Raw genomic sequence first — 13,640 nt, 5'->3', positions numbered from 1 at the left:
ATCAAGTCTAAGGTAGAATCAAGATCCGCCCAGATCCACGATCGCTTAAGCAATCTATGATCTCGCTTAAGCGATTCTTCGCTTTTACCCTTAGTTACTTAAGTGATTTGGTATCGCTTAAGCGATCAAGTCCGAGGCAGAATCAAGATCTGCCCAGATGCACGATCGCTTAAGTGATTTATGGTCTCACTTAAGCAATTCTTCGCTTTTACCCTTGGTCGCTTAAGTGATTTTGGATCACTTAAGCAATCAAGTCCATGGCAGAATAAAGATATGCCCATATGCATGATCGCTTAAGCGATCCTTTATAGAAAACCCTTGGTCGCTTAAGCGATATATGTAGTCGCCTATATATCGCTTAAGCGATCATGGGCAATACATATTTTTTCCATCTTTTCTCCTGAATTTTGACAAACTAAAATCACCAACACATATTAATTCCATATTTTCTCTTGAATTTGACAACCTAATTGCATCAACACATCAATGCCATGTAACAAGAATACTAAATAAACTCAAACTGAAACTCAAAAGAGGAAAAGAAATACTGAATTACTTTTGTACAAATCTGAAATGTGTCAATTACATTAAATTACAACATTATATACAACAAATAAATGTCCTATATACACCTAAAACAAAAGCAAGGTTGGCAGCCTCCATCCCCCCTCTTCATCATTCTCTTCAGCCACTTCCCCATCCTCCAAAATTATCCAGCACACCTTCAGCATCAGCATCAGCATCAGCATTAGCAGTAGCACTACAACCCAAGTATCAATAGCATGATGCCTAACAACACCAGCTGATCTAATTCAAGACAATCCAATTATTCAAGACAACCCAATAAGACAGCATCACATAAACTACAAAATTCTAAGTCCAACTTCCATACCTTCTGATGACAGCATCAACAATGACTTGGATTGGGTTCTGGTCAGTCAAAAGGGATCCATATGCCCATGGAAGCACTCAACAGCCCAACGCTCCCGATAGTTGCTCATTGTTTCGTCATTCAAGTCGTCCATCGGGGTGTTGGTCATGTCAAATTTAATAAATTTTAGTGCATATGCCCTGCAATTAGCACTATAATAAGAGGAAGACATTAGCATCAAAATCAGCTTATAGAACAATTGTATTATGTAAGTTTTATACAAAATTTACCTTGAGTCATTTGTCAGGACAGAAAGGCGCTTGAGTGGCCACTTTCCCATCAGTAGTTCATCACCCAAGTGTTGAAATATCCTGTTGTCGCGCAACAACTGCGGGAACAATACACACAGTGGCTGCTGCCTACCTTGACAAATACTTAGGTTGCAGTCAAGGATCTACAACAAGCCCTCCTTTAGTAGCGCGATGATAGTTATCCAATGCATATCCTTGATGCTCATGACGTAGTATACTCTTTTAACGTTTGCCTAACTGGTGCCATATTTGGGCCTTTCCACCCGTGCATATTGCATCATCCTGTCATCAAACTGAAAATCATCAGGGACACCGTCAAAGTCATCTGTGGCCAATCTTTCCGCTTACCTCCCCTTGTTGCACCTCTACCAATGGCCTTTTTCATTAAAGTGTCATATGTAGTTACTAGCATTTGGCCAAAGGCCACATCAGTGATGGCACAGTGCGGATACAAAATATCATCATTACTGCTCTATCATAGCCTCATAAGTGCTAATACCTCATCGATGTGCTGTATCAAATAAAAACAACATGATAAGTATAAAATACCTCATGGAAAACATAAGGGAAAATAACTCATCGAATCATCGAGCCACCTACCCATCGTCAACATCTTTTCAAACCACTCCCGGGGATAATCTCCGATCTTGCACTTCACATGTCCATCACTTTCAAAATCATTGTAATAGGCATAGAAGAGTTTTTTCTTTTCCTCATCTATTGGCCTTTAACTCCTCCATTTTCACTTGCCCACTTCCTCCGCCTTCCTCCTCCATTTTCACTTCCCCATTTCCTCCGCTTTCCTCCTTACCCTCCTCCTCCATTTTTGCTTCTCCACTTTCACGGACTTCCTCATTTTTTTTCTTCGTTTTCCTCTTCTTTCCATACGTTACTGCCGTGTAAGGAGAAATTACATGCTTACTCTTTCGGCTCTCTCTTTTATGCTCAGGTTACACTTCAACCACTTTCAATACCCCACCAACTTCCTCATCCACCCTACCAACTTTCTCCGCCACCCTATCAACTTTCTCCTCCACCTTTTTCATCCGCTCTTCCATCTTCTCAAACCTCTCATAAACGGCCATTGTAAAACTCTCAAACAAACCGTTTATGAGGTCAACCACCCCATTCTCCCGACCCCGATGCCTCGACAAAGTAGTACTTGCTGTACCAGTTTGCCAATTGGGTGGAGGCGTATGAACCTTTTCACCATTCTCTTCCTCTTCCCTCCCGCCGATTGGAGCTTCATCATCCTCGACGTCAACAACATTCTCAAGCAGTGGCCCTGCAACTGCACTAACATGAGTGACCCCTTTTAGGTCACGCATTAGGCAGTCTATCCCTTCATCTGTTACATCCTCCAGTACTTTGAACGATGTAACATACTCCTCTCCCGCTTCACCCCTAGCAGCAATGAGGAAGGGACGGACGACTCCCTGCAATAAGAAAAAAAATCAATCAAATTTAAGCCACATTTAAAAACAAGTGCATATTCAAATGATTAATCCTTTAATCTTACCTAAGCCGCTTGAATTTCCATGTCTATTTTGTCGTAATCCTAATAGGTACACTTCTCGATGTGCCACCGCAACATTTTAAGAAATTGTGGTCACTCATCCGAAGTCTTCATCCCCCCCCCCCCCCCCCAAAAAAAAAAAAAAAAAAACCTTGGCCAAGACAGGGACGACCTTATACATCCAAGCCTACATTGTAAAAAAACAATCCATATCATAATTAAAACACATATAATACAAAAAATATAATAAAAAACTATTAATATTTACTTGCATTACCCATGGGAAGTCAAACAAATTGTACCTGCATGGTCTATTCTTCTCGACAGATTGACACTGCTTTAACGCCATGTCTTTTCCTTGTAGGGAGTCCATGGTTAGCTGAAATGATACCCGTCCCCATAGATAAGCATTAAAGAAGTCCATGTTACTTGCAAACTTCACCCAATCCATATTAACGGCTTTTGTTGAGTCAGAAGCCATTAGGATCGAATGCACAAACCATACCAAACACATCTTGAACCTCTCTGAAGAGGTATACCCACCTTCTCCTAACCTCTCCTCTAAATCACGTCCTGTAATAGACACCTTCCCCCCCAAAACCTTTTTAGCCAAGTTATCAGCTGCCCTACTCTTCTTTATTCTCTTTTCCTCTTTCGTATCTGGAAATGCCCCACATCTTAAGCCTGTCATCAAGGCATATTCCATCATCCCAAAACATAGTGGCTTCCCATCCACCACGAATCACATTTCATTTTTTTTTTTTTTTTTTTTTTTTTGCCTTTTAACTAAGTGCAGCAACATATAATGCACTCCCTGCCCCCAGAACGCCTTTTTCTAATTTTCTCCGATGTTCACAAAATGACGGAAACAACTCTCTTTGAATCGATCCATACCCTTATTATGTTCCTATAAAATCTCCATTATTCTCGTAAAAACTTGCCAACTTGACCAAACTGTCACCCTTACAGGGAAGTACAGTACCTTATCGCTTACAACCTCTAACCCATAGTCTTTATAATTTACGCTTCGACAAATCTGTACAATCGATATAAACTAAATATCAGCCCAAAAAAGAAACCAAAACAACCATTAGGTTGCTAATTTGGGGGATATGAGCTTCGAGGGCATTGGAGAGTGGGTGTTTTTAGCCTCGAGAGGACCAGGGAAGCCAATGCAAGCCCTACAGAGGCTGTTGTGGCAGGTTCCATAAGGTTGGAGGGTTGAGGATGGCAAGAGCTGGCGGAATAGGGGGGCTGGAGGGCTGCCCTGCATATTCCGCCACCTCTTGCCATCCGCAGCCCTCTAACCTCTCGTAAACAACCTCCCTACGGCCTCCCTTGCCTTCCCCCATCCTCTGGAACCAAACAAAGCCACTCCCCCAATGCCCACCAACTGTTCGACAAAACGCCACAACCACCATAACAATAAAACCAACTACATATCCCCCAAATTCGCACAAATCAATCCAATTTCTCATAAAATTCAAAACAACAAGTAAAAAACACACCCTTTCTTCACTGGCGTCCTCCTTCTTGCTTGAATTCTCACCGGCATTTTCCTCTTCAGAACCGTTTTCTGATTCTTCTCTCTGTTCTTGTGTCGTCGTTGTCTCCTCTACCTCTGGACCACCTTCACTCATCGGATGATCCACCAAAGTGTCTTCTTCGACATCCTTTAAACTACCGTCTAGGATTTGGAGTGGGGTTGGGTTTTCGTCCTTTTTGTGAATATCAGCCATGATTTTGTGTGAAGAAGCTTTAAGATAGAATATTTGCTAGAATATGGCACTTTTGTCGCCGAAAATGGCGAAGAAATCAAAGGTGTTCATCGGTCCTTTTTTGGGTATCTGGCTCGATTAAGCGATTTTGAAAGGTGGGGTCGTTTTTAATTTTCAAAATTTAAACAAATTTTCGTTAATTATAATATTACCTACATATGTTTAAATCTTTTATGTTTAACTCATTTTACATGTTTAGTGAACCTAAAGCGTATCACATTAGTTTTTCTAAATAAATAAATAAAAAAAAAAAAAAAACTTGTAAAATTTTTTCAGAGTATCTTTTTAAATGCAAACTTGGGAGGGCTGGCGGTTAGATTTTCTCTTGCATTTGTTTGAACATTTAATTATTCAATTTTAATGGCGAAGCCGCTTCTTCGAGGAACTTTCCTCCTGTCGTCCCCTCAAAGCCGGACGCTTCAAATCACTAAGTCAGTCGCTTCATATAATAATTTCCCAATCACGCTAGGCGGGACCCTCACTCTACAACTGATCACAACCAGACAAACTCGTCACTCACTGAAGTGGATCCGAGTGCACTCTCTTTTAGATCAAATCTTTCGCTTTCTCACTTAAAGGTGACTCTTTTTCCTCTTGTTATTTCAGTTTCAGTTTCTGCTTTTATGATCTCTGTTTAGTTGCTTCTGTTAATGGATTTGTGATCAAATGAGTTTGTGCTTTCTGGGTTTGTTAGTGTTTTGTATAGTTGGCTATTTTTTCTTTTCTGGTTTTTTTCTTTTTTGTTATTATTTTGGGAAATGACTGATTTGTTGATCTTTTTAAGCATGTTACTTAAGCTTAAAGTTAAGTTAGTGGGGAAGCTTCAGCCATACTATTTAAGCTCTAATAGGCTCTTGTGCAGCGTGATCGGAACTCGGAGGTAGAGAGAATAGAATAGATAGAAATGTAGATCCGATTTTGATAATAACTTCATCCAAATGTTTAATGTGTTGCCAGAAATTTAATTTTAGGATGGATCAGACTGTTTATCTTGTAAAGCTTAGTTATAGTTCTTGATGATAAAAAGAGAATGTTATTAATATGTGTTCTATGTGAAAAAGAAACTAAAACAGGACGGCAATATAGTAGAGAAGAGGCGTGCAATGGTGATAAAGTAGAACGGTATGGAAGTTGTGTTTTATGATGCTTTAAACATTAACCTTTTGCACTCAATTTGGTTTGTTAACAACAATTAGGGAAAAAGAGTTTCTAAATTGCACAGTAAGAGTGAAAATGCATAGTCCTATAAAAAATCAAAGCTAGTAGAAAGTAAATTTGAATCTTTCTCCTATATGCAATTTAGTTTTGAACCTGTATGATATATTAAATAGAGGGTTAATTGCATGAGTCTGGTATAAGTTTGATAAAGTTTCCACAGGTTGATTTGAACTTGTTTTGGTTCTTTTGAGTATAGAAATAAAGATGAATGACAGAACTGAAAAATTCTTAAACTGTTTAATAAGGTTGGAATTGGGAGTTTTAGACAAATTAAAATAGATTGTGGTTAACTTTTTATATGTGAGCTTTACTCTTTCAAAAATCTGAGCTAGGCTAAATCCTAACCAAGCCTTACTCTGGTTACACTATTGCTTAAGTTAGTAGTTATCAACCTCATAATAGTATTTAAAATTTAACAATGGAAAAAAAATCCAACCACAATGCCTTTTTGTCATAAAGTTTATATGTTGGATGTGTGGACTTAAAATTGAGGAGTTTGGTTCGAAAAAAAATGATCAAAGGGGTGTTCATCTACGAGTTAGACATTGAAAAACTACTTATTGTGATTATATCAAAGAGAACAACGTTAATGGAAAAGCATGGTGCAAAAGATCAACCTTGTTTTTGAGTTTCTAATTAGTTCGAGACGGTTGATTTCCTTTCTCTCTTTCTTTCATTTTTTTTCATTTTTTTAATCTTAAAAAACACTTGAGTTACTTTTGATTTAAAAAATTAGAAAAACAAAAAAACTTCTAGTTTCCAATGCTACAATGAATTGGTTCCAGTCTAGTGAAGTGAATCATTTTATTTTGTGAGGAAATATAGCTTTTGAATATAGATTGCTTGTTGAAATACATTAAAATTATTTCAAGTCGATGGTGAATTTTCTTTATTTTGCAGTTCTGTTTTATTAATTGAATTTTAATGCATGCAGATAATGGGACCCATAGAGGAGAAGGTAGACCTTGAATCTGATGAGGAAATCCCATTCAGCTCAACACCAGTTGCAAGGAAAGTGCATGCTTTTGGTTGTGATACAACTCAAATGTACCCAAGGGGAAATTTCGCCAACTCATGGATTCTTAAGCAAATACGAATGGGGCCTCTGACTAGTGTTTACATTTTCATACTTAAAGCAAAGATTAATGTGTTATTACCTTTTGGTCCCTTAGCAATATTGCTTCATTATCTTACTAGAAAGCATGTAAGGCCTTGTCAAACTGCTAATTCTCTCTTTTAGTGTTTGCTTAATTTAAAAAATATGGTGGTGACAATTAATAGTAAGTAGAAGAAAGAACCAACGTTTCCTTGCATTTATCAAGCTACAGATGTCCAAACATCATTTATCTTTAAAACTCAATATCCTCACTAGTTTACTATGACTTTCTTCATCTTTATCACTGTTTGATTGTTATTATTTTTTAGGGGTGGGTCTTCTTCTTCAGCTTATTGGGCATAACACCTTTGGCAGAACGTTTGGGTTACGTGACTGAGTAAGCATTAGTTTGTCAATAATCTATATTGTTTGAGGTTTTTTATCTCCTATTTGGTTTAGGATAATGCTTAGACAGTAATTTGCTTACTGTGATGCTGCAGGCAACTTGCTTTCTACACTGGACCAACAGGTATAATAGTAACCTTTACTGTATCTTTTGGTTAAGTAGTACATAAAGATAAAATGGATGCCATTTACTTTTTTAAGTTTAATAACCAAATTGTGCATACAAATTACATAACATTAACAGCATGTATGGTGATTTAAGTCATGAGGTAAGAGAAGTAAAGCAAAGTGTGAGGAGTTCTAGGAAGAGTTATACAAGAACTATAAATGGCATGATATTTTTTTTAATTTATTTATTTTGAAATCGAAACTAATATTGTTTTCTCCAAATCTAGAGTTGTGTAAAGTTTTGTAAAAGGGGTCTAAAAAAAATGCTAGTTTTATTTCTCTTGTTATAGATATCCAAATGAGAGAAATTTTCCATTTATATTTCACTTCTCTCCATTCCTCACAATCCAATGGACACATAGAAGTCAATTCTCATGAAATATTTTGGTGATCAATTTATTGTATAATATTTTCTAGTTCTTCTGATATGATGTTTCACCACAGAATAAATAAACCTTTCTCTAATATCTGTTGGTAGCTCTGTATCCAATCGAATTTTATTTCTTTAATAAATTTCAATGCAAGTCTTTGATGATGGTAGCTCAATTATATAATAAATTCAATATAGGTAACCACCAAATAAGTAATTTCAGTTTTCTACCAAAAGCTATTGTTAATTTCTTTTCTTTTAAAGTTGTTGGGTATCAACCAAATAAGCTAAGCCCTTTTGTGGTCCATCAAATAAATTTTTTGTATCTCCTTCTTGACCCCTTATAGGTTTACGTTCGTAGATCCCTGTGCCTTAAATTTTTTAACAAACTGGAAAGTTTTTTTGTTTGGATATGCAGTTGGGGGGCTTTTGAATGCCACATTTGGCAATGCAACGGAAATGATTATATCAATTTTTGCATTGAAGAATGGGATGATACGGGTTGTTCAGCAATCATTGTTGGGATCCATCTTGTCAAATATGTTGTTAGTTCTTGGATGTGCCTTCTTCATCGGGGGAATTATTCACCGCCAGAAGGTTCAGGTTTTCAATAAGGTATGAAGTATTTCCTACAAAATAAAGTTCTGTTTTGCATTCATATCTTCCTGATGCAGTGTGATTGACATTAAATTGGAATTACCCTGGTGACAGGCTGCTGCTGTAGTGAACTCTGGATTGCTTTTGATGGCTGTAATGGGGATTATGTTCCCAGCTGTGCTTCATTTCACACATACAGAGGTGCATTTTGGCAAGTCAGAGCTCTCACTTTCAAGATTTAGCAGCTGCATAATGCTAGTTACCTTTTCTTTCAACTAAAAAGTCAACCTAATCTCTATAATCCTATTGAAGAGGTTAGCCTCCTCCCCACCCTCAACTTTGGGAGTACAAGCATGTCTATTATTGAATGGAGTTTCCATTTGATAATGTTTTAATTCTTTTTTCAATCATAATGTAAATTTAAATTTCAACTTCGATGTTTCCTTCAAGATTTTGACATCGCAAAGAGTGAATTTACTTAGTTGAAAGTGAAGTTCAAACTATTAAATCCACTGTTTGATTACATCTTTTTTTTTTCCTTTTTGTTCCTTTCTTTTGTTCTATACAATGTTTTACTTTCCATTGGAGGTGAGGGAAGGTGCTACATATAATACGATGGCTGCTGTGCTGTTAAGAAATTAGAATAGTAAATAGTTGGGGTCCTTTAACATGTGTTCAAATTCAGCTATATCATTGACACCAATAGTGTCCAAGGACATTCTGTATGGAACTATAACCAGATTTTTGTTGATTTTATTATCATTTACCTCAGTTTTCCCATTGATTTCATTTTTTACATTTCAATCTATTCTTTGATGTCATTCTGTTATGTATCAGAAATTTGAGCCTAAGATATATCAAATTGCTAAATTATCAACCTTTGCAATTGTTGTAGGGGAGAGACAATGATGGAGGAGATTCTGATGAGGATGAGGTTCCTGAAATAACACAATGGGAAGCAATTGGCTGGCTTGCCATTTTGACTATTTGGGTGTCTGTATTATCTGGGTACCTTGTCGATGCTATCTAGGTAATGTGTATCTCAAATCGTGTTTGCAATATATTGATAGCAAATCTGCCCTTCTATTATTGTTTCCCTTTTTTACCCCTCGGAAGATTGACTTAGAAACAGTTTCATTACCTTCACTAAGTTGAAAAGTTTATTTGAACTGCCAGTAAAAAAATATTTCTACTACTAAAAGATTGTTGTAATCTTTTGTTTTAATGTCTTTCCAATATTTCAAGTGGAAATGTTGGTTGTGGTTGTATTCTATGAGAGTGATATTTTGTTCCAAGTTTTTTAAGTCAAGGCTTCTATTTGGTAGAATAGATGAAGAATGAATAAAGTTTGAGGACATTTGGAAAAGTTTTACCACAGTGCTGCCCGCCTTGTGAGCTTTTTTGTTTTTATTCTCCTTTCTTTATGTAACTATCTCTTTTTCTCTCTCTCTTTACTTTCACATTTTATCTAATCTATGTTATTCTTTTCCCTATTCCTGCCATTCTAATCATATATTTTCTGTTATATCTTTTTCTCCTTGCAAGTATTATGCCTCAAAAGAGCAGTCAAAGGATTAGTAAAGTTGGATTCTAGAATGACATTGTTATAGAACTTTCGATAATAACTTCTCTAGTAGTTACTGTATTTGAAAAGTCTATATTCAAGAAGTTCTACTATTTTTGTATGTCTATCGACTATTATTATATATTTTGGGAAAGTTACAGATTGAGAAATTAAACACCATATAATCTTTAATGTCACATTTTTACAAAAAGAATAAGCAATTTATATCTTTATTTTATTATTACTTTGACATGAATAAATGAATTTATTATCGAATAGAAAGAAAGGGATACATGGTAATGCATATGAGAAAAGTCCACCAGAATCACTGAAGATAGTCAAAAACAAAAGGAAAATACCCAGAGTCCAAATCACCCAAGAAAAAAAATCCTTGTCTGAAGAAATAAGAAAAAGGAAGTTTAAAAAATTTATCTGGTTGCTTTCCAACTTTATGCGATAGCCCAACTTCCATACCACTATCTCATCCCTTTGACCAAATCTGTTATGCTTAGTAAGCATTTTGTTACTTTAACTAGGATTTTGACCAAAATGTAATAGGAATTTTTCTCTGTTATTCAACTATTTAAATTCAAAAGGAAAAGTTTTCTCTGCTCAGAGGGATTTTGTGACCTGGTCTTTTTACATTGCATTGAATTAGTATTTAGTCAAAAGCGATGGGATTTAGAAAGTGTTACAGATGTATATTTGGTAGTTATAGGTTGCATATATTTAGAAGTTAATTTCCAGGATTATAGGGATCACATTGATATTGTATCCTAATTTAGATTGATCACATACCTAGTTTAGAACACTGCAAGTGTATATATATATGTATTCTTTTTCTCTATGAATAAGACAAGTAGAATATTCATTCTTAATACTTGTTACATGGTATCAGAGCCAATAAAAGGTGATTAGAGTTTGGGTTTCAAATTGAGAACACCATCCTAGGAAGATTCAGAAGCCGTTGATCGGCAAAACCTCGAGTTCTGGCAATCAGAATCTCCACGCGTGAGCCCCATGAGCCACCCGAAGCTCCTGTCACCAGTACCACGCGCCGGCGCGTGAGTGCTCGTCCACCGTTGACATCTCCTCCGGTTCTCTTCGTCTGCTTCGCCGGCACTTGTACAACACATTTTCGTGTTGGGCTTTGGTAATATCTTACTGGTTACTGCTGTTCTTCATTTGTTTATTGGACTTTTGCTGTGCTTTGGTCTCTGGTTGGTTGTGGCTGTTGATTGATTTGGTGTGTAGCTGAAGTTTGGTTAATTTGCTTTGTTTTAACCGTTTGTTGGTGTGCATTGGGATTATTGTTTCTTTAAGACGTGTGATACAAAGCCAGTGGTAGAAATAATACCGATAATGTCGAAAATTACAGAACATAAGCTCATTGGTATAACTAATTACCATGATTAGCGTAAAACTGTTAGATTGTATTTGCGGAGTATTGATAAAGATGATCATATGACTGATGATCCACCTAAGGATTATTCGAAAAAGATATGGCTCCAGGATGATGCTCAATTGATTCTACAAATACCGAACTCTATTGACGGTGAGGTACTTGGCCTAATTAATCATTGTGAGTTTATTAAAGAACTGATGGATTATTTGGAGTTTCTGTATTCTGGAAAAGTGAATGTTTCTCATATTTATGAAGTGTGTAAGGTATTCTACGGTGCAGAGAAACAAGATAAGTCCCTTACAACTTATTTTATGGAGTTTAAGAAGACTTATGAAGTGTTGAACGTGTTGACCCTTCAGTGCTGATGTAAAGGTTCAACAAAAACAACAGGAGCAAATGGCAGTCATGAGTTTTCTTGCAGGTCTTCCTTCTGAATTTGAGATAAGTCTCAGGTTCTAGCCAGTCCAGAGATCTCTTTGTTACAGGATGTCTTTAGTAGGGTACTTCGCACAGAAGGTACCCCACCGATTCAGTTCAATGGTGCTCTCGTCAGTCAAAAGAATGACTATGAATCTGTGCGATCACAATTTAGAAGTGACAACAAAAGAGGGGGGTCAAATAGTAATATGGGCGGAATTGTGTCACTATTGCCATAAGCCAGGACACATGAAGCGTGATTGTAGAAAGCTTCAGAACAGAACTAAAAGAAATCTCTCTGCCCATGTTGCATCCACCAATGATACTTCTAATCAGTCAGTTCTCATCTCTGCAGATGAATTTGCCAAGTTTTCATTATACCAGGAATCATTAAAAGCTTCATCTACTCTTGTCACAGCTATGGCTGACTCAGGTAAGCCAAATACATGTCTCCTTTCCTCACCCTCCAAATTTGTCAGACTCTGGTGCAATAGATCACATGTTAGGTAATCCCAGTCTCTTTGCTACTTATCAATCAAAAACCCTTTCGAATGTGACTTTAGCAGATGGGTCACCATCCTACGTTCTTGGGTCTTGCACAGTTACCCCTACCCCATAGCTTCCCTTGTCAAATGTCTTACATTTATCAGATTTTTCTTTCAATTTGATTTATGTTAGCCAACTTACTTGTGCTCTTAACTATTGTGTTTTATTCTTTCTCGATTATTGCTTGTTTTAGGATCTTACGACGAAGAAGATTATTGGTAAAGGACATGAATCTGGAGGTTTATATATTCTTGACAGACCAAAATCTACACCTGTCGCTTGTTCTAGTGTTGTATCTCGGTTTCAAGCACATTGTCGTTTGGGCCATCCAACTCTTCCTTCACAGAAAAAATTGTGTCCTCAGTTTAATAAAGTATCTACATTAGAGTGTGAGTCATGTCGGTTTGCTAAACATCATTGTGTCAGTTCTAGTCCTAGAGTCAATAACCTTTTGAATTAGTTCACTCTGATGTTTGAGGTCCCTGTCCAGTTCTGTCTAAAACTGGTTTTAGATATTTTGTTATATTTGTGGACGATTACTCTTGTATGACTTGGTTATTCTTAATGAAAAATCGTTCTAATTTGTTTTCTTATTTCTGTGCTTTTTGTGTTGAGATTAAAACTCAATTCAATGTTTCTGTTCATACGTTATGCAGTGATAATGCAAAAGAATATCTGTCAGTTTCTTTTCAAAATTACATGACTCAAAATGACATTTTTCATCAAACTTCATGTGTTGATACTCCATCCCAAAACGGAATAGCAGAACGGAAAAACAGACATCTTCTTGAAACTGCCAGAGCCTTATTATTCCAAATGAATGTTCCTAAACTATTCTGGGTTGATGCAGTTTCCACCGCCTGCTTTTTGATTAACCGCATGCCGTCTTCTATCCTTCATGGTGAGACCCCGTACAGTATTTTTTTTCCTAACAAAGCATTATTTCCTCTTGAACCTAGGATATTTGGTAGCACTTGCTTTGTTCGGGATGTTCGACAGTCAGTCACTAGATTAGGTCCCAAGTCATTAAAATGTGTCTTTTTTGGTTATTCTCGACTTCAGAAAAAATATCGGTGCTATTGTCCAAGTCTTAATAAGTATCTTGTTTCCATTGATGTTGTCTTTCTAGAAGAAACACTATACTTTCCATCTTCTCCTACAGATCGTCAGAAGGATGATAATGATGATGATGATGATGATTTGTTAGTTTATACCTTCACCACCTCTGCACCTATATCTAAATCAGCTCATGCCTTTGACCTTGTCATTATTCTTGCGCTTCCTGCATCTGCTCCTATCTCTAATCTTGCTCCTATCAAAGTCTACTCTTGTCATCCACCTCTTCCTGCTTCATGTCCGGCACCAACTTCTTCGTCAT

This window comes from Pistacia vera, unplaced genomic scaffold, assembly GCF_008641045.1.
Source record: "Pistacia vera cultivar Batoury unplaced genomic scaffold, PisVer_v2 Contig755, whole genome shotgun sequence".
NCBI classification, from domain to species: Eukaryota; Viridiplantae; Streptophyta; class Magnoliopsida; order Sapindales; family Anacardiaceae; genus Pistacia; species Pistacia vera.
The sequence above is the reverse complement of the archived record's forward strand: the minus strand, read 5'-3'. Positions refer to the sequence as shown.